The sequence below is a fragment of the Mesocricetus auratus genome, unplaced genomic scaffold (assembly GCF_017639785.1).
Source record: "Mesocricetus auratus isolate SY011 unplaced genomic scaffold, BCM_Maur_2.0 Super-Scaffold_100023, whole genome shotgun sequence".
Lineage (NCBI taxonomy): Eukaryota > Metazoa > Chordata > Mammalia > Rodentia > Cricetidae > Mesocricetus > Mesocricetus auratus.
Genome location: NW_024429204.1, coordinates 6,077,355 through 6,099,953, shown reverse-complemented (window position 1 = coordinate 6,099,953; position 22,599 = coordinate 6,077,355). Strand labels below are relative to the sequence as shown.

At 40.3% G+C, this 22,599-nt stretch overlaps 1 long non-coding RNA gene across 2 annotated transcripts in view; it reads right to left on the bottom strand.

The window, feature by feature from the left end:
- LOC106021343 overlaps nt 1–22,599 on the bottom strand; it is an 81,332-nt gene that overhangs the window by 8,767 nt on the left and 49,966 nt on the right. The window contains exons 4-8 of one of the 2 annotated variants that reach the window (XR_005870486.1): nt 5,506–5,588; nt 4,752–4,813; nt 3,944–4,164; nt 3,168–3,196; nt 2,907–3,078 (exon numbers count right to left, since the gene is read on the bottom strand). This is a non-coding gene — a long non-coding RNA (uncharacterized LOC106021343). The remainder of the gene's footprint in view (nt 1–2,906; nt 3,079–3,167; nt 3,197–3,943; nt 4,165–4,751; nt 4,814–5,505; nt 5,589–22,599) is intronic. The other variant, XR_005870487.1, reaches the window with a different exon arrangement.

The window sequence follows — 22,599 nt, the reverse complement described above, 5'->3', positions numbered from 1 at the left end:
GATTAAGACTTGACAGAAGGGCACCAGGTGAGGAAAAAGAACATCCAAAGCCCCAAATCCAAGAACCAGAATTGCATAATTCATAGAAAATGACGATGATTAACAAACTTAACTTACTATATGTTGTGAGAAGCCTTTTCCTTGTCAGTCGCTTGGTTTTTCCCCATCAGTTGCCTGGGCTCTACCGTGTTGTAGTCCCCAAATAACACACAAGATGCTGTATTAATTATGAAGCTGTTGGCCTTGCTTGTTTCTTACTGGCTAACTCTGACTTAAGTATTTACTCCATAATTGTTAATCTAAGTATTTCTCTTACCGGAGAAAAGGGTCCGGGCTTCTTACCCCTATGGCCGTTACATTTTGACTCCCTGTGTTTCTCCTCCCCTGTGTCCTCCTCGACTCCTAGTCCCACCTATCTTGCTTCCCTATTGGCCAACAGTGCTTTATTGACATATACACAGGACTTCCCCCATCAACTATAAATAGTTATTGTTAAAGGTCTGGAAATGTGTAACATGACAGACCTATGCTGAAATGGGATTTTTGATTCTATAGATTTAAGTCTTACATTCTCTGAGATAAAATTTTGAGGTGGTTGGAGCTAAACTATCATCTCTGTTTTTTTCTTTTTTCCCTAATGCACTGATTTCTCCTCTAATTTTGTTTGGCTGTGATTTGATTCTTTCATTTTGTTTGAGGTCAGTCCTGCTGGACGGATACTTGATCTGTCACCAGAGTTATCTACAAAATCAACAGAGTCCTCCTGCTTCAGCCTCCGAAAGTGTGTGATCAACCCCTGGAAGAGACAAGAAAATTGTAGAACTAACAAGAAAAAGAAGCGAGATTATAAAATACTGAGTAAACATGCTGGGGCACAGCTGAGGAGGGAATTCTGGGCAATGTCTGACCTCACACGGTATATGATGGGGTTGGAGAAACAACAGGAGCACAACTTAAAAATTAGGTTGACTGATTGGAAGACAAGAGATGCACGGAGAGTACAAAGCGGCAGTTGACAATGCAAATTCAGACACAGAGAGGAAAGGTAGGTTAAGAAGGGATTGCTCAGATGAACATAGAGTGGAAGGGAGAAGTTATGGAAATGAGAAAGAATGGAGCCCAGCTGAACAAAACACACCATGGAATGAAAGGAGACATCAGAGAGACAGCAGAGGAGAATGTAGGTGTCAAAGATGATTCTCCAGAGATCAGACTCCACATGCTGTAGCTCCAATCAAATTCAGTGAATGACTTCAAACTACCAGTGTATCTTACTTTGGCAAACTGTGGTAGGCTAAATGTCTTGAATGAGCGCATCATTTGTTGCAGGTGTTTGTATTTACACTGTAGGGTTTAGGAGAGAGAGGATGCCCTGCAACCCTTATATTCAACTCCTCCTACATTTCTCTAATTTATTTATCTATTTATTTATTTTTGCAGAGCAGTGCAGTCATTGTGAGAGAACTCTGTTAAGAAGAGACAACAGCCTTGGGTTTCATTTTGTGTTCTTCTGGTAAGAAAGTATATAATAACAGTAAGAGGGTGATATGTGGAAACATTGTGTCAAATATACTAGATTTTGCTGTCTGTCAGTGGCACAACGGGCCTTGATGGTGCACGCCTTTAATCCCAGCATTTGAGAGGCAGAGGCAGGTGGATCTCTGTGAGTTTGAGGCTAGCCTGTTCTACAGAGAGAGTGCCACGATAGGCTCCAAAGCTACACAGAGGAAACCCTGTCTTGAGAAAAAAACAATGCATATATATGTATACTAGATTTCTTGTAATGCTTTAACATTGTAAAACTGCAGCATATAGGGGGACTTCTCAGCTCTTGAGAAGTTGTAAAGGATAAGTGTCTCAAGACCTATTGGACTGTTAACACATCCTGAAACCACATACATCTGATTCCAGAGGGAAAAAAAGAATGAGCAAAATAATTATCATTACTACAGTCCTAGTAACAAAAGCAGGCCAGTGATTAAGCAATTGTCCCTGTGTTCCAACTTATATTCTCTAGTTGCCTTTGTGGTACTTGGGCTGATACTCTGAAAAAGGCTTGTCTCCACCACTGTCCACCTCCTTGTTAAAGTTAAGCACTGTTTGACCACCAGAAGGAAGTTTTAAAAAAAAAGTAAAGGAAGAATTTGCTCGGTTTTCTTGCTTTCTTTCCTTTCAGCCTCTCCCTACCAATGCTTCTCCTTATTTACAAAACTCGCTTGCTCAAATTTTCATCTTCTGTAACTAATAGAATCTGCTTCACTGGCTGAGGTTCTAGATAAAACCCCAGCTGAGTTGCCTCCATCTTCTCAGAGATCTGGGTCCTATCTCTGAGTAGATTGTCAATGCTGTTCCTTTAGTCTTCTGGATTCTGCTGGTCCCAGTCACCCTTGCCTCATGGGGGAGGGGAGGGGGGGGCTTAGGGGTGGCAGCTGTTTACACAGATCCTCTCTGGCTGCTCGAGTGTTATTTTATTTCACCACCTCTTCACAGATCAACTGTACCTAGCCTCCAATTTCTTACATAATTTATTTCTGACCAGTTAGCCAACTGGTTTTTACTCATGAGTAGATGGTGACTAATTCAGACACACCCAGTGTTTTCTGCAGTGAATTTTGTAGGAAACTTCTTAAAATTCCTTCTAAATTGACCTCTTTCTGAAGTGGTCTACTCTTGAAGTTGTTGGAAATCAGTCGGCTTGTTGTCACCCAGCTGTCCCAGCTTCTATTTCACTTCTGGGACTTCTCAACCCTCCGCTAGTCCACCACACCCACGTAAGAATTTCAAAGCCAGGACAGCACAACACTCTCATGCTCACAAGAAACACTGTCTATCTTCCCTCAGAACATTTTATAACCTCTTTCCCACAAGTTAGCCCGAGAACCCTAATGAAAAAATAAATCGATCACCTTGTTAAACAACTTGAGGAGATCTTTATGGTCTCCCATGAAGAAAAGCAGGATATGTGTCCACGCTGCCTGAAGTCTTTCCTGTTTGCATTTTCCCCTTCTTCTTGTAAATATGGCTCTTTTGAAAGAACAACGTCACTTCACTTCAACTACCGGATAGCATCCTTCTGAACTGGCAGATGAGAAGTCAAATCAGTGTTAGGATTTCATCCATACCTCATGACCTCTCTGCTCCCTGTGAAACACTGCTACTAAACAAACCTTCAACCTCCAAGAAGAGGACCATCGACCTGAATGGAAAATATGAAATATTTCAGATTGGATACTCAAGAAGTCCGATAGTCTTCTACAGATCATTCTCCTACATGGTAGAAACACATCGGAGAGCTATCACCCCATACTGAATTTCCAGTTTTTACACAGTATTTTAAAGACATAGACATTTTTCATTTTAGTTATTTATTCATTTGTGAAAGACCTTCAAGATGTTGTCTGAATTCTTCTATTATGAAGCAAGAAAAAAAATCAACAGTATGAAATAGAGACCATTCTTATCTTGCTAGAAATGAAGAACAAGCCTTCATATTTCTGTGTTCTTAATCCTATAACTTTGAATAAAAGGGATAATTCTTCCTTGATTGCTTTTAGCCTAGAGACATTGTGACGCACAATAGATCTGAGGAGGGAGATTTGGAATGATAAAATGAAGGTCTTAGTGAAATTTTTCCCCAATTCAACAAGAACCAATAAAAAAATAACGTGTGTATGTGGATTTCTCCTCAATTCTCTAAAATTGTCCCAATGGCACATAAGAGATAGGAAAATATTCTTTCCAGAAATTTTGATATAATAAAATCTTAGGAGATTGTTAAAATTTGGTATATATCCATATCAATATCTCCTCCCAACCACCAGCTCAATGAAAAAAAATTATCTAGTCTTGGAAGTTGTTGGCCTTGCCCGAGGTTCTCTGTGTCCTTCTTATTCCGACCTGTCAAAGTAATGGATAAGATGCTGGTACCCAGCATTTCACTCACACATGTAGGTGCTCTCTTCCAGGTAGGAGATGATGGTAGTCCATGGGATGTACAGGCTTTTGACTTAGTTGTATAAAGTAGGCCAAGATTTCAAACCTTCAGTCATCTCTCTGAGAGTTTAATTTGGGGTTGGAGGAGGCGATTGAAGAAGGTTGGTGAACAATGTTCTTGCCCAGCAGAGTAGAGGAGTTATCTTAGGAGGACTGGATACTACATCTTCTCTATCCAAGCAGCAGTGAATAAGAATTTTTTTTTTTGGCCATTGAGACATGCATTTTCAGCTACTAACCTAGGTCCCACAATGGGAGTCTGGAAAGGTTTACTCTCACAACAGAATGCAAAGCGTGGGCACAATAACCCAAGATGTTTTATCCACAAGAAATTCCTACTATTAGAAGGGGGTTCCCAGAACTGACTTTCTGTGAAACAAAAGCTAGGAAATTTGAAGTGTAAAGATTGCTTTCAAAACAATTGGTGTTTTATGGTAAAGAATTAAGAAATTGTTATGCCTACGCCACCAAAAGCATCTGTAGACAAGGTTAAAGTTTTAATACAGAGAAACAGACTCAGCTAGACATACTTCTGGGGCCAGGGAAAGATATAAAGATTAACTTTAAATACTACCTCTACCACGGGCCCTAAATTTAATTGGATTAGTCTATGAGGCAATTTGTCTCCCCAGGCATTGTCAAAACAAAAGGGCAATGAACCAGCAATTAGTGGAGTCAAATTTGGTTTGATAATAATAGATACATACTAGCTAGAAGCTTAATAGTAAGAACTGAAAAGGAGAGGGACAGATAAATACCATTGTCAGTGCAGGGAACTGTGCACACGCCCAAGGCCAAATCCTCAGAAGAGCATCAGGGGCTGTGGAAAAGCAGACATCACTGATGTGGCGCAGACAAATAATTAAACAAACTAAATAACAATAGCCCAGGGCAGGAGGAATTATCTAAAAGTCCCAGTTTCTGTAAGATAAGTGGAGATGGGAAAATGAGATCCAAACATGGGAGCCAGAGCAGACAATGGAGATTACCTATAGAAAGTGAGATCCAGACATGGGAGCCAGAGCAGACAATAGAGACTGCCTATAGAAATGTTCAGAAGTCAAAACAAAAGATAAAGACTTCAAGGCAACTATTCTTCACACATTTCACCACCTAAAGGAAACATCACTTAATGGGCAAATGGAGGTTTGGTAGCTTCATCTCAGCAAAAGAACGCTATCAGTACAGAGATAGACGTGATTAGGAAAAGCCATGCCCCTATCCTGGGTGGAAAGCACACGAAACTAAATGATTTCCTACAGATGCCCATCAGCAGTGAGAATTTACAGAAGAAAGAATCAGCACACTTGAAGTCACCACAAGGGAGACCATGCAGTCCAAAGAAAGAAATGAAGGGACACTTTGAAGGCTTCGGGAAATATGAGATTTTGCTAAATAACTCAACAACCGTCCTGGCTTAATGAAATGTCAAAGGGCATATAGACAAGGCAGAGTGACAAAATGACCATCAAAATACTTCCAAAATTTGATGCAAAACATAAATCTACTTACCCAAGGAGCTCAGGTAACGTCTAGTATCAGGGACGTGAGAATGTCACAGATGTATGCGGGCTGCCAAATGTCAAAGACAAAGTCTAGAAAGCAGAGAGAATGTGTTTATAGTGTTCAGCAGAGTGTATGTAAAGTCAATGGCCAAGTTTTCACCAAAAGCTTAGGGAGTTCAGAAGGGATGTGATGACATATTCAAGATTTGTTAAAAAAAAAAAAAGGTACTATAAATCATCAATCACCTATTCACCTATCTAGAAAAATCTTTCAAAAAACAAAAATGAAATCACTCACAAGGGAAGAAAAAAACTGGTGGAATTTTGAGTATAAAGAAGCTTGCCAAGAAGAACAGAAGAACAGAAGACATTCTTCAGGTTGAAAAAAAGTGTTAGTTCATGCCCATGAATGAATACACATGCATGCACGCACGCACACACGCACACACGCACGTACGCACGCACAAATGAACACCCATCAAGTCAGTTGCACAGCTATCCCCAATACAAAACATGCTTAATTTCCATAATAGCATCTCTTAACTAGATTAAAAATTAATTTTACAACATAAGGTGGATGTAATTGGACTATTGTTCCTCTAACATATTGAAATGTAATGTAGATGACAATAACAGCCCAAACAAACCAAGTGAGAATAAAGTTGTATTAAAATTAAGAAATTATTAGACAGTAACAAATCCAGGAACAAATAAGGACAATCAGAAGTAGCATCTAGAGGACAATGATAATAAACCATAAATAAGCTTATATTCTTTTATGACCTCAACTTTATAAAAAGACAGAAAGTGGAAGACAATAATTAGTACATGCATTTTGATTTGTAGCATATGTAGGCATAATACATATAACAATACCAGCTCAAAAAGGAGTAGAGGATATAATTACACATAAATATCTTCCTATATCCCACTAGAAATGAGACAATATATGTATATATGAAGCAGACCCATGATAAGGTTAAATTACAGTCATAACCCTGAGCAAATATTAGAAAAATAACTTTAAAAATAGTGAAGAAATGAATGTGGGATTTCCAAGGCCACTTGACACACCTACAGTGCAACCTCTATATCTAAGTCGCAGATTAAATCACCACAGGAGTGGATTGAAAAATTGTAGGGACACTTGCTGAAGGATTGTGCCTTCTGGAGATGATGGGGAAGCCTCATGCCTGAAACTTCGCCAATATGTTTACCTCAACCAGATCCGCAGGTGACAACACCAGCTGGTATACCAACATGAACGGCAGAAATGTCGCAAGGTCCTGCACTTAGATGAAGATCTACAAGCTATTAATGGCTGATGAGAGGAGAGTCTGCACTGAGCCCCTGGATACATCACCCAGTCCCAAGAGGCCAGCCCCAGTCATGGGTACACAGGGACTCAGCAGGTTGTAGAGCTCATCTGTAGGAATACACACATGTGTGTATGTACATATGGGTCTATAACAATTAAGGAACAAGTTATGCATTTGAGGAGCTGTGGATGGAAGGAGTTGGATGGGGAGAAAGGGGAAATGAGATAAAATAGTATCTATGTGTGAAAGTCTTCAAAAGGTAGCATTTTAAATTTAAAAAGTAAAAAAAAAATAAAGTAATTTTGCTGTTGCCTGGGAAAGCATCCGCGTCATATTGAAGAGAGAGCACTCACTTGCATGAATAGCATCACAAAAGAAAGAACTGATGTAGCCACCAACCAGAGAAATAGAAACAAGTATGAAACCTCAGTCTCTGCAAGGCCAATGAGTCCTGCTTAGCTGATTCAGTGAGCCACGGGTAGGTCCCAAGTCTTCTGTGTATACGTCATGGCTGTTACCTTGGTGTTCTTGTGGAACTTCTAACAGTGGAGTGTGTGTGTATCTGACTTTTTGCCTAATCCTGTGACTCTTTTCCTCATCTTTGGTTGCCTTGTTGAGCCTCCGTATGAGGACTTTTGCCTTGTATTACTATATCTCATTTTTACCAGCTCTTTTCTGGAGGGGAATGGGGGAGGGGGCATGAGTCTGGAGGAGAGGGGTGGTAGGGGAAGCTGGGAGGAGTGGAAAGAGGAGAGACTGTGGTTGAGATCTGTTGTATGAGAGAAGACTCTATTTTCAATTTAAAAAAAGACAATTATGAAGGAATGCTGTGAACAGTCACATTTCAATTAAAGAAAGTAGACATGTTCCTGGAGACATGGAGATTCATAAGGAATTATGTGAGCAAAGACCTGTAAAACAAACAAACAAAAACAAAACAAAAACAAAAAAAGACCTGTAAAACATAAAGAAGTGGACTAATTATGCAATATTTTTCCATGAAGAAAAGACCAAAGTATAAGGCCATTAAATTCTATAAAATTTTGAATGTTAAATAAATTATTTTAATGGCAGAAGGAAGACAGTATAAGCACAGTTAATTGCAAGAAACCCACAATAATCTGATACCCAAGACACAAGAAAATATGAAAAGTATACACCGATATCTCATGATTATCAGAAAATGTAATTAAACAAAATGTCCTATAAGCCAGGCATTGGTGGCACACGCCTTTAATCCCAGCACTGGGGAGGCAGAGGCAGGCTGATCTCTATGAGTTCGAGGTCATCCTAGCCTACAGAGCAAGTTCCAGGACAACCTCCAAAACAATACAGAGAAACCCTGTCTCAAAAAACAAAATAAAACAAAGCAAACTAAATGCCCTATAAACAAATCCAGGAGAATATAGAAAGTAGTTTATGTCATGCGAAAGTGAGATTTTACTCTCAGGGATGTGAGTTGAGTTTACCATCCCAAATGAATTAATGTAGTCCATCTTATCAATAGAATAAAAGTCAAGTACATACAATCACCTCAAAATAAAAAAAGTAAACCATTAAGGAAACCCAACAATGTTTTATGATGGAGTTACTAAAACTGCAAGAAAATGGAGATTCCTCAGATAAGTGGCATCTGTAAAATGAAGGATAAAGGCAGGGAAAGACCAAGAGGTTTCTGCATAGCTGGTAACCAAGACAACAGCATCCAGTTTGGCTACTTCCATGTACCATTACTGTGGATGCTCTAGTCAGAGTATTTAAAAAAATCAAAAATAAAAATAAAAAAATGTGTGTGACATTCAGGATAGAGAGAAAGAAATCTCTTTTCCTTCAGATGGCCTGATCTATATCTAGCATGTTTGAAGACAGTGTTGGGGAGATGGCTCAGCCGGTAGACACGGTGCCCCACTTATGAGGACATGAATTCCATCCATCCTCCACAACCATGTGGCAGTAATGGCCTGTTATCCCAGCACTAGGGAGGTGGAGATGGGCCTCTGTGAAGCTTGTTTGCCAGTCACTCTAGTGGAATCAGTGAGGTCCAGTGAGAGAGTCTGTCTCAAAAATCAAGGTAGAGGGCATTTGGAGAAGACACTTGATGGAAGTCAACTCTGGCCTCCACCTACAAAAACATATGTGCACACACACATACACACACACACACACACACACACATACACACATACAAATGAAAAACAGAAGAAGATTCTGAGCTATGTATAAATAAAATCCATTCTGCATTCTGACTACTAAGCTCAACAAAGTCATGGAGTGCACAATTGTATTTATGTATGCTAGCAATGCAAACTAAATCTGAAAATTAAAGCAATTACAACATCAAAGAGAATAAAAAAATATATAGGTTAGAAGGTTTAATGAAAGAAAATCATGTCCACCCCATGGCTAGAGCCTCTTGTGAAACTTGTTCTCAGCCCAGTTAGCAGAACACTAGATGCTGGCAGTGGTAGGTTCCAGTCTAACACAGTTCAAAAATGTCCCAACCGGTTCAATGCCTCGTTATTTATCCTCTGGCAAAAGTTGGAGAGAAGTGTTTTGGCTCCTATTAGTATATGTTTTAAATAAAATTAAGAAATATATACTAATGCCTAGAGCATTAGTTACGGATACTAATGTATCATAATAGCTGGGTAGGTTATACTGCCAGCTGTCACAGACATAGAAAATGTCGGAGGCTGAAGAAGATGCCAAGGAATGATAGGGACCCTTTTCAGCACGTGTCTCACTCATCAGGGACTGCCTGTTCCCCGGCTTGACAACTGTTCTTCAGTGGCATGGGTCTTCAGTTAGTGAGAGAAGGATTTTACATTTTACTCATGCAAATTCCAAGGAGACAAAAGGCAAAGTTCATTAGATAAATTCCTCGGGTATCTGGATACACTCTGTCATGACCTAATGGACAGCAAGAACTTAGACACTTCCATGCTTCAGGCCTGGTGTTGGTCCATTTACTTCAGTCAATAAGTTCTGAGTGCAAAATACTGTGAAATGTCCTTGTTTCCATGTTGCTTAATCATTTTGTTATATTTTGTTGTTTATGTTTGTTTTGTTCTTTTGGATTAGGATTTTATATTGTGTGAATGCAGTTAGGGTAACAACTCTAAATATTTTTTAAAAGATGGGGTTTCTCAAACATGTAATGGAAAAAGGAGAAAGGAAGAAAGGAGAGACAGAGACAGACACAGACACAGAGAGAAACAGAGAGAGACAGAGAGATAGAAATAGCAAAATCTTTGGAAATGCTGGAGGTTTGTATGAATCTTATAGGGTCTACAATCATGAAATGCTATTGATTATATCATCCCAAGTATATGATTTATTTTCTTATGGTTTCGGAGACGAAGCTTCTCAGGGAAAGGGGGCGACAGGACTGGTTTCTTCTGGGGCCTGACTCCTCAGCTTGCAGATGGCTAGCATCTCTTGGCATGCTCACATGCAGGCCTTTTCTCCCTGCACACAGATGCCAGTCTTTTTCTGTGTGCTCTAATATTTCCCTCTCATGACGACACCGGTCTATGCCACAATGTAATTGCACCATAAATGAGCTCTTTAAAATCCCTGTCTCCGTATACAGTTTCATCTGAGGCTCTGTGTTACTGAGTCAACCTATTAACTCAGCGAACCTACAGTTCAGCCTGCAACATTAGAAAAGGCTGCCCACATCCTTGGGAAGATAAGCTGTTGAAGAAATTTGAAGATAGCACTCCCGGTGATGTCAGCTGCCAGAGTACCAAAGTGGACACTCTCCAGAGCTCTGGTCAGCCACTGCAGATCTCACGTCTGCTTTCTGCAGAAGCTCCCGGGGCTGCCTGCCTGCCTGCTTGCCAGTGTCAGGGCTAAGCTTTCCTTTCATCTTCTGTATCTTACGAAACAGCCTCCTTTTAGAAGAATGCCAGCCTAATATTAACTGGGAACGTATTATCAGACATCCATTTTCCAAACATGCAGCTTGTATGACGTGGGGCACAACTTAGTAAGACAGGGAGGTGCTGTGTCCCACATCCATTCATGTGGAGAAGCAGCATCTCCGATGGGTTTCTATCTCTTAGGACAGAATTGTGCCTCTGCGTAACACGATGACACTACCCCTTGTACAAGTAAAGTCATATAGTCTGTCTCTCAGCAACAAGTGGATGATGCCAAGTTGGGCTCCCTCCATCTGTCTCTGGATGGTGTTTTTTTTTTCTCTGATATTCTTCATATTTTAAGCACATGTGTACGCTCCTGTGAAAGCTCATTTTCCATATTTGGTATGAATCCAGGCTTATGCTATGTAAAAAGATTCACAAACAAATCTTGAGTTTAGAAACTGCCTATGGTCACATCTACGCATTGTTCTAGTTAGTTATTGCCGTGATGAAACACCATGACCAAAGCAGCTTGGAGAGGAGAGGGTCTATTTGGCTTTCAGTGCCTTATCACTGCTCACCACTGAAGGAAGTCGGGGCAGGAACTCAAGCCGGGTAGGAACCTGGAGGCCAGAGCAGATACAGAGGCCATGGAGGCATGCTAGGCCCTCCCATATCAATCATTAGTTTTAAAAAAGGCTCTACAATCTTTCTTACGTATGGATCTCATGGAGGCATTTTCTCAGTTGAGGTCCCCTCCTCTCAGATGACTTCAGCTTGTGTCAAGTTGGCATAAACAAGCCAGCACACACATATGCGTGCAGCTTTGTAAGCTACTATAACATAATACCATAAATTGACTATCAAATAAGCAAAGAAAACTGTGTATCCCGTAGTTCTGGATGCCAGGAATTCTGAGATCCAGATGCTAGCAAATTTGGTGCCTGCTAAAAGCCTACGATTCTTGAGAAGCCTCCTCTTCTCAGTCAAGACATGACACAATACAGAAAGAGCGCAGAACTCTTTTACAAGGACAGAAATGTTACTCCTGAGGCTAGGACTGTCTCCCAATACCCTCATCCACCTTGAAGGGTTATGATTTTTAACACTCTGCTCCTAAAAGACCCCCCTACAATTCTTAGGTACAGACATCAGGGGCAATGCTGAGAAGAGACATTTCTAGTTATTTTCCTTTTCTAAGGACCTGCATATCGCCGGGCAGTGGTGGCGCACGCCTTTAGTCCCAGCACTCGGGAGGCAGAGGCAGGTGGATCTCTGTGAGTTCAAGGCCGGGCTGGACCGATAGCCTCCAAAGCAATACAGAGAAACCCTGTCTCGTAAAAACCAAAAAAAAAAAAAAAAAAGGACCTCCATATCCTGCATATCATATACAAAATGTGACATCTGATATTTGACAGTAGCCTGGAGAATATTTATACTTATTGTGGGAATAATTTCAGGGGTCGTGTACACTTGTCACAATAGCTAAGTCTTCCAAAACAGTCTCCTATTGCTTTAAGCAAAGCAGTTGGGTCTAGGCGTTAAATGGTGGTTAGCTAATCAATTCCATACAAAGCTAGGCTGAATTCATTGTATGATATGGTAAGTTTGCTGATCAGGAAAAACGCTGATACAGAAGTCACAGTAGCAGATAAAGCTATGTGCGTGTTCATATATGATGTAGTGGAAAAGGTCTTACACAGAGGAAAATAAACTAAACGATTAAAAGTCTATTTCATAACAAGGAACGATTATTGCAAACTCTCTGATAGACAAGGGAAAGAGTGGCCAGTCCACCATGGAGGCTAGCCATTCGACCTTTGAATGAAACATTAGCGGGGATTTACACTGACTGGCCTTGGATGTTGGTATATAAATACCCATCTAATGTCATTGTGTAATCATCCTTGATGAAAGGATATCTATGCAACTGAGTATAAAGATGTTACTCTTCCCTGTCTCTATAAGACCCAAGTAAACCAATTACTGGGAAGAAAGATGGCTGAGCAGGTGGGCTATTCTACAGAGGTCCTTGGTATGAAACACAAACATGGCCATGTTCTGGGGCTATTAGAAGAGATACACACACACACACACACACACACACACACACACACACACACATTCCCAAGCTTTTATATTATTCCTTATTTGAATGAACCCAGGGATGTGCAGATTATCAAAAGATCATGATCTGTTCTTGGTCAATTCAGTAGATGTATGTGGGGACTGGGGTTGAGGAGATTCTATTGTTTCTCACTGAATAACCATGACGCATATATTTTTTTAAATTTCTGTGTTCTATGTGTAATTGTTGAGAGCAGTGTTTATGGAATATCAACCATATATGTAATCATACAGTACACCATGATATAGTAGTACAGGGCACCATGATGTGATTGTATAGTACATCATGATGTAAGAATCGAAGAAAAATGTCAGCTCAAGCTCAGTTCTTTCCAGAGGTTTATCACCTAAACTTACAGTGAAAGCCAATGATAAAAATTATGAATCCATTCAAAAGCAGGCCATAAATATCTCTTCTGCTAATTCACTGTCTCCACAAGGCATTTGCTATTCCATATTGAAAAGAGCTTATGCATCTGGAAAAGGTGTCCTTTATCACTGATAAAGTCTAAAATATAAATATTTCATCAAGATTCTAGAACACTTTGTGTAAGCCACTTTACTTCTGAGAGTGCTGCCAAATGGTGTATGTCCTCATCGCGGTCCATGTTTTAAAATTCTTGACCTGTATCACTTGATAGTATGTAAGATCCTGATTGCCAGTGTTGAATTCATTCATATTTTATTAGAAGCCGTATCTGCTATCATTTAAAGTGACCTTGAACATACATTATATTAGCATTATATGTTACAGCCATAATAGCAAGATTTTTTTCTAGACACAGAAGTGGCAGATCTCAGAAGATATCCCCAAATGTCATCATCCATAGATTGTCATACTCAGACACTTACGTACATATGCAGACAGGATGCAACATGGAATAGGTTTGAGGGACCATGCCCTGGGGTTCCATATATTCTGAGATTTAAAAAAGAACAACAGAAAATAGCAGAGCATTTAAGAGATGGTGGAGCTGGCTGTAGAAAAACATGGGGCGGTGAAGTGACAGCAATGTAAACAAGCTTAAACGAGATAATAGTTTAATAGATGGCCTTGTGAGAGCAATCCCTCACAACATCCTACAATCGAGTGCGGCAAGGGAACTACAATACACAGAAGGAGAATGTCAAGAGAACCTTCGGGCCAGAGGGGGGGAAACGGGTTTATGTGTCTAGGAGTTGGTTCTCAGTAGTATAAGAAACAGCTTATGGTGTCCATAGCCCAGGAATTTGACTTTCTGTGGCTGATAAATGTTGCTTGGTGATTTTGTGAAACTACAAGGCAGCCAAGCTCTACGGGGCTACAGATGCTTTATTGGACTAGCTATAGCAATCGTATGTACAAAAATTGGAGTTTTATGCTGGCAAGTTCTGGAGCTAACGATTCTTGGCCTGTGATAAGGAAGTAGACAATCTAAGGACCAACAGACAGAAGCCATTCCTGCCTCATCAGGCGATACAAGAGGAATTCCTGGCAGAGAGAAATGACCTCTTCAAAGGAATACAGCTTCCAGAATTCAGAACTTGGCAAAAAGTATGTCCTTCAGTTGTCCTGAGGTGTGCAAGATCAGCTCTTCAGGGGCATAAGTGAAAATCTGATGACTTCCCGTGGTTGCTTTCTACAAGTTTGACTGTTTCAACGCCATGGAGGTTTGTGCTTGTCATGATAGAATACACATATGACAGTGGTAAAGTATTATTCATGTGCCCAAGGCAGTACAGATGCAAAGCACTGCCAATAACACTTACTGTATTGTTATATAATATTGGTAATAAAATGTTGTGTGGTAGACATGCATTTCTTAGAGTACTCCTGTTGTTTTGGAGTTTACTTATGGCTATACTCTATGAAGCACTGAAAGATTCTTTTATGGTTGAACATGTGACGCTGGAGACTAAACTGGGGCCTTATGTAGCCTAAGCAGTTTGTCCTGCCACTGAGTAACATTCCCACGTATTTTTGTTTTGTTTTGTTTTGACTTCTCAATATCTGTATCCATTTTTTTTAAGTTCTGAATGTAGCAACAAAATGCCTCCTAATGACACATTCTGTTATATCTATTGACTGCTGTCTCCCTCAGCCCTCATTAGAGATGCTTCCTCCTGTATTAAATGGAAACTAATACAGAGACCCACAGTTACAAAATACACACAGAGTAGGGGAGCTTGGAACACTCAGTCCTAAATGGTATGTATCCATCTAATCCCTCCCCTCAGGGCTCAGGAGACTTTGTGGAAGAGGTTGCAAAAGACAGAGGGGATGGAAGACACCAAGGCAAGGGGTCTTCTAAACACAGCAGGACTGATATACACATGAGCTCCAGGAAATTGTGATAGAATGCATAGGGCCTGCACAGGTCTGGGCCAGTTGTGGTTCCAGTGTTGAAAGGGGGAGTAGGCCCAACCTCCCATCCCTAATCCCAAAGTTATCTTCAATTAACAGCAACTTGGAAAGGAAGCATTAGTTTTCCCTAAGGTAGTCTCACTGGGTAGACAAACCTCTCAAGAGACCAGGCCCCATGTCCACTAGATAGCCAACATGAAACTAACTCAATAGTATTTTTGGAGGTCCTTTGTCTCATAATGCTTTGTCTGGGCTCCCCCCTCCTTCATTACATGTGTGGTGTGGTGTGGTGTGTGTGTGTGTGTGTGTGTGTGTGTGTGTGTGTGTCTGTGTGAATGACCTCTGGTTTTGTGATTTATGAGATTTTTCTATTTGTACATGTGTGTGTTTCTGTGTCTTTCTTGTTGAAAATGTCTCCTGTTTGTTTTGTTCTATTCTGGTTTTATTTTGCTTTTTATTTACTATGATAGCAATATCATTATTAATAATAATAACTGTTGTTGTTGTCATTTACTTTAGATGCCTCTTTGCACCCTAATGTGAGAGACAGGAAGATTGTAGATTGGGTGGGTGGGGAAGCAGGGAGGAACTGGGAGAAGTTGGGTGAGGGAAAACCATAATGAAAATGCTATTAAAAATAATGTACTTTCTATTTAAAATAGCTACCTACAAAACTGCCTTAGCCATAGACTTTAGGAGTATCCTGAAGATGGCTTTCTGTGTTACAGCCCCTGAAGATCTCCAGCAAGAGAAGACTTAGAGGTAAAGATGGTGACACTGCTGATTATGACCTCTATAGCCCAAGGATATGAATATAGAATATATATCCCAAGAATATTCCTAGGTTGTAAACATAGTGATCAATGATGGGAAGAATAGATCTTGGTAAGTTCTACTGCTATAATTCAAAGGCTTCTTAAGAAATAAATTTTCATTGAATTCTAGGATGTCTCCAATTTATTTCTTTATTTCTGTCCTGACCCAGAAGTTACTCGGCAGACAGTTGTTCAGTTTCCATCAATCTGTAGGGTTTCTGTTGTTTAAATTCATCTAATGGGATACATGGGGTATGGTGGTTTGAAAGAAAATGGGTCCTGAATGGAGAGGCACTGCTCAGAGGTGTGTCTTTGTTGGAGTATGTATGGCCTTGTTAGAAGAAGTGCGTCATTGTTGGGGTGAGTTTTTTGAGTTCTTCTGTGTTCAAGCTACACCCAGTGACACAGTTGATTTTCCCTTGCCTTCTAATCAAGATGTAGCCATCACCATGTCTGCCTGCATACCAATACTCTCCCCACCATGATGATAATGAACTAAACCTCTGAACTGTAAGCCAGCCCCAATTAAATGTTTTCCTTTATCAGAGTTCCCATGGTCCTGGCGTCTCTAACCCTAACATAGGTTTATTTCTCTTTTGTGTTGGGTGAAATGTTCTGCAGGTATCTGTTAGGTCCATTTGATTTACAAAATGCACAACATATCCAAACTCATGGGGCACAGGGAAAGCAGTGCTAAGAGGAGGCTTCATAGCGCTATGTAAAGAAACTAGAGAGATCGCATACTAGCAACCTGATGGCACTCCTGAAAGCTACAGAGCGAAAGGAAGCAAGCTCACCCAAGAGGAGAGGATGGTAGGAAATAATCACTGAAATCAATAAAAATAGAGGCGAAGAGATTGAAACAAAGAATCAATGAAACAAGGAGTTGGATTCTTTGAGAAAATCAAGAAGATAGACAAACCTTAAACAAAATGAAAGACACAGAGAGAACATGCAAATTAACAAAATCAGAAATGAAAGGAGACACAACAACAGACACCTAGGAAATCCAGAGAATCATGAGGATATACTTTAGCAACCCGTACTCCACAAAATTGGAAACTCTAAAAGAAATGGATTCTTTTCTCCATAGATACCACCTACCAAAGTTAAATCAATACATAATAAATAAATAGACCCATAACTCCTAAGGAAGTAGACAGTCATTAGAAGTCTCCCAAGCAATGAAAGAAACAAGGCCCAGTTCCTGCTGGTTTTAAATTGGAATTCTACCAGACTTTCAAAGAAAAGTTAACACCAATACACTTCAAACTGTTCCACAAATGAGAAACAGAGAAGAACATTGCCAACTTCATTTTATGATGTTGCAGTTACCCTGATACTCAAACCACACCAAAATTCAACAACAACAAAAGACAATTACAGTCCAGTTTCCCTCAAGAACATAGAGGCAAAAATATTCAACAAAATAATCAAAAATGGAGGCCTGGGGAGCAGAAAGGGGATGGGATGGGGTGTTAGTGGAGGAACAGGGGAGGAGGGGAGGGAGAGAGAACTGGGACTGATATGTAAAACAAGTTTGTTTCTAATTTAAATTTTAAAAATCCGAAAAAAAAAGAAATTCAAGGCAATTCCACTAAAATTGGGAACAAGACAAGGCTGTCCACTCTCTTCATATCTATTCAATATAGTACTTGGTGTTCTGGCTAGAACAATAAGACAATTGAAGGAGATCAAGGGGATAAAATTGAAAATGAAGAAATCAAAGTATCATTATTTTCAGATGATGTGATAACATACTTAGGTGACCTCAAAAATTCTACCAGAGAACTCCTACAGATGATAAACACCTTTTCAGGAAATAGCTAAATACAAGATTAACTCAAAAACATGAGTAGTCTTCCTATACACAAATGACAAATGGACTGACAAAGAAATCAGGGAAGCAACACCATTCATAATAGCCATAAATAATATAAAATATTATTGGGGTAACTCTAACAAAGCACATGAAAGACTTGTAAAGGAAACTTCAAGTCTTTGAAGGAAGAATTTGAAAGAGATATCAGAAGAGAGGAAGATCTCCCATACTCACGGATTGGTGGGATTAACATAGCAAAAATAGGCATCCTAACCGAAGCAATCTATGTATTCAATGCAATCCTAACCAAAATTACAATACAATTCTTTATAGACCTTGAAAGGACAATATTCAACTTCATATGGAAAAATAAATAAATAAGTAAACAAAAAATAAGCAGGGTAGCTAAAACAATACTATACAATAAAAGAACATCCAGAAATATTACCAGCCCTGATTTCAAGCTGTACTACATAACTATAGTAATAAATACCACATGGCATTTGCATAAAAGCAGACATGTTCATCACTGGAATAGAATCAAGACCCAGAAATAAATCCACCTTTGGGTACCTGATTTTTGATAAAGAAGCTAGAAATATATAATGGAAGAAAAGAAAGTTTCTTCAACAAATGGTGCTGGTCTAATTGGATATCTACATGTAGAGGAATGCAAATAGTTTCTATCGATGACCCTGAACAAAACTCAAGTCTACTTGGATCAAAGACCTCAACATAAAATTAGATACTCTGAACCTATAGAAGAGAAAGTGGGGAATAGTCTTGAATTCATTGACACAGAAGACAGCTTCATGAACAGAAAACCAGTAACATGGGCACTAAGAATAATCACCAATAGATAGGACTACATAACTGAAAAGCTTCTGTAAGGCAAAGGACACTGTCAATAGGACAAAACAGCAGCCTACGTAATGGGAAAAGATTTTCACCACTCCATATCTGATAAAGAGTTAACATCCAACATGTATAAAGAACTCAAGAAACTAGGCATCAACAAGCAGAACAATCCAATTAAAAATAGAGTACAGATCTAAACGGTGAATTCTCAATAGAGGAAACACTTAAAGAAATGTTCAACATTCTTAGTTGTCAGGGAAATGCAAACCAAAACTACTTTGAGGTTCCATCTTACACCTGTCTGAATGGCTAAGTACAAAACACAAGTGACAGCTCATGCTGGCCAGGGTGTGTAGAAGGGGAACACTCCTCCATTGTTGGTGAATATGCAAACTTGTACAACCACTATGGAAGTCAGTAAGAAGGTCCCTCAGAAACTTGGGAATCAATCAGCCTCATGACCCAGCAATACCACTCGTGGGCATATACCCAAAAAATACTTCATCATACCTGAAGGAAACTCACTCAACTGTGTCCATAGAAGTTTTATTCATAATAGTCAGAAACTAGAAACAACCTAGATGACCTTCAACTAAAGAATGGATTTAAAAATGTGGTACATTTACACAATGGAGTATTAGTCATTCCATATTTGGGGGGGTGGGGTTTACGAGACAGGGTTTCTCTGTATTGTTTTGGAGGCTGTCGGACCAGCCCAGCCTCAAACTCACGGAGATCCGCCTGCCTCTGCCTTCCGAGTACTGGGATTAAAGGCATGTGCCGCCACCGCCTGGCTCATTCCATTAAAAAAAATGACATCATGAAATTTGCAGTCAAATGGATGGAACTGGAAAAAAATCATGCTGAGTGAGGTGACCCAGACCCAGAAAGACAACATGGTGTATACTCACTTATAAGTGGACATTAGCTGTTAGGTGGACATTAGCTCTTAGGTAAAGGATAGCCAAGCTACAATCCATAGACCCAGAGAAGCTAAGTAACAAAGAGGGCTCAAATGGGGGGGGGTGGGGAACCATGAAAAGAATCTCCCTGGTAAGGGGAAATAAAATAGATTTTGCTGGTGGAATGGGGTCAGGTGGTGATGGGGACAGGAGGGGGTCAGGCTGGAGAGGGAAACATAGAGGGTGAGATATGTAGAGAGAAGATTGGGATTTGGGTGCACTTGGAGGATGATATGTAAATCAATTGTGGTGGAAATTTCCTTGAACCTACTGGGTTGCCTTGTCAAGTCTTGATAGGAGGGTTTGTGCCTAGTCTTACTACACCTTGTTATAGTGTGTTTGGTTGATATCTCCGGGAGGCCAGCTCTTTTCTGAAGGGAAATGGAGAAGCAGAAGATCTTGGGAAGAGAGGAGGTGTCTTGGGGGAGGCGGTGCTGGGAAGAGTGGAGGGAGGGGGGATGCAGTCAGGATTCATTGTATGAGAAAAGAAGAAAAGAAAAAAAGTAAAAAAAGGACATATTAAATAATTTTGAATTAATGGGGGAATAACCAAACCTCAGAAACTAGAAATTTACCCAGAAATCAAGGGAAGAACAATTATTGCTTTGTATACACACATATACACAGAGGCATATCTAAGAGAGGAAGACAGACAGACAGACAGACAGACAGAGAGCACCATGTTAGTTTAAATGAGCCAAAGTCATATTCCTGAATAATTAATAGGAGCTATTTTGACATCAGATTACAGAAGCAGACATTATCAAGTATCTATGCTAATAACAAATAATTGGCACTATGTTGCCAGAGAGCTGAATATTTTAAGACTGTGTATATCAACCCCAGAGCACACACCAGGAATACAGACAGACCTGAGTACTTTCTGCTTGCTGACCAGGCTACACACTCATAGGGTATAACGCGTGGTGCAGAAGTGTGTTGGTTTCTGTAGGACCCTTATACAGGAATACTACTAGATTGCTAAAACATCTAGTGATTGGCGTACAGTCATGAGTTAAGCATTGCAGGCTAAGTAGAAGCTCACAGGCAAAGAGGAATTCAGCTACCCCCACTCATATCCCATTTGGTTTTCCGATACATACACTGTAGGGGGAAACCTGTAACTCTTTGGTGTTTCAGCGGATTACATAATCCCTGCCTCCATTTGGCCGACATTTTCTTTTTTTTCCCTTCGTTATCTACAAAGCTTCCACCTTTGGCTGCCTGAGGGCAGTACTCTGTCAAAACAAGAAGAGGGAGCCCAGGATGCTCTCTGCTGCCAGCTGCAGTGTGCCTGCGCTCGACACTTAGGAGTCTATCCGGAAAATAGATCTCCCGTCTCTAAAATGGGTAAGGCCTGATAAGTTTGAGGACTATGCATATGGAGTGCCTGTTAGAAGTGTGGTTGACAACAATCGAATTACATATGTGCTCAGAGCAGATAACATGGGAAAGAGCTTGGGTGGCCATAACAGCTCACCAAGGCTTCAGCGTTAATTACTGATAAGGATGTAGGAACAGAGATGCAGATGTGCTTCTCTCTCCTGGCTTCTCCCCAAGGTCACTGATACTATCTCCAGAGATACAGCCATAGTTAGCTGGGAATTCCCAAGAGACTAGTATCTATATTCTATGAGGATGATAACAAGGCTGTCTTCCAGGTTGGACTTGTTAGAGCCGTCCATGGTGTTCCCTTTGGCAAGGAGTCCCTTTCTCACTTGGGAGTAGAAGTATACAGAAAGGTATAATTTCTTGATCATTGACTCAAGGACGGCTTGAATTTATTTTTATAATTATTTTGAGATCATTTGTATGTCATCAATGGCTGTGGGAGGGTACGTGCATGTGGGTGCAGGTCCCTGTGGAAGCCAGAGGCTGCAGTTACTGTTACAGTGGACTATCCAACATGGGTGCTAGGACTCTGAGTTACACTCTTAACGGGTGAGCCATCTCTCCATGCCCCAAAGAAATTCTTAAAAAGAAACTACTGGATCAGTCTGGGGTTCAAGAGCTCCCCCTTATCCGGTCAGCTGTTTTTGTGGGGTTCACCATCATGGTCTTGACCCCTTAGCTCATCACTTCCCCATCTCTGTCACTAGATTCCAGGAGTTCAGTTCAGTGTTTAGCTGTGGGTATCTGTCTCTGCTTCCATCAATCCCTGGATAAAGGTTCTAGGATGGCATATAAGGTAGTCATCAACCTTACCATCAAGGAGGGGCATTTAATGTAGTCTCTCCACTATTGCTTAGTTTGCCAGTTGGTGTTATCCTTGTAGATCTCTGGAGATCTCACTAGTGTCAGCTCTCTTCTCAAGCCTATAATAACTCAATCTATTATGGTATCTCTCATCCTGCTCTCCTCTATTCTTACCTCGACTCAGCCTTCCTGCTCCCCCATACCTTCTTCTCCCCTCCTCTTATCCACATCTCTTTTTCCTGGCTCCCTCTCCCCTCCCCCGATGTTCTCAGTCTGCTCAGGAGATCTTGCCTCATTCCACTTCTCTAGGGTATCATTGGTCTGATATCCTCAGTCTTGCTCCATGGGCATTTATGTGAAAAATTAGAGTTATACATGGAAAAGGATAGCAGAAATAAGGCTACTTGAAAGGATATTTGTAATCCATTTTAGGATACTTCAGGGTACATTGTAGGGAAAGGAGTTTTGAAGCACTTCACAAAGCAAAAGCTTGTCACAAGCTAACAGAGTATGTGAATTCTAAAACACCAGCCTGTTGAAACTATTTTGAGAAAATTATGATACAAGTGTTTTGTACAACTGCATAAATACGAAAAATATGTTTAAATGATCTTAATTAAAATGTCATGAGGTGTGCTGTAATTGTTAAAGCATATGAGTCGGGATATAATCCAATAGTTCAATAATGTCCTCTTGAGGGTCTGTTAAAATGTAACCTCCTGGACACACCTTTAATCACAGCATCCTCATGAGAGGCAGAGGCAGGCATGTCTCCATGAGTTCAAGGCCAGA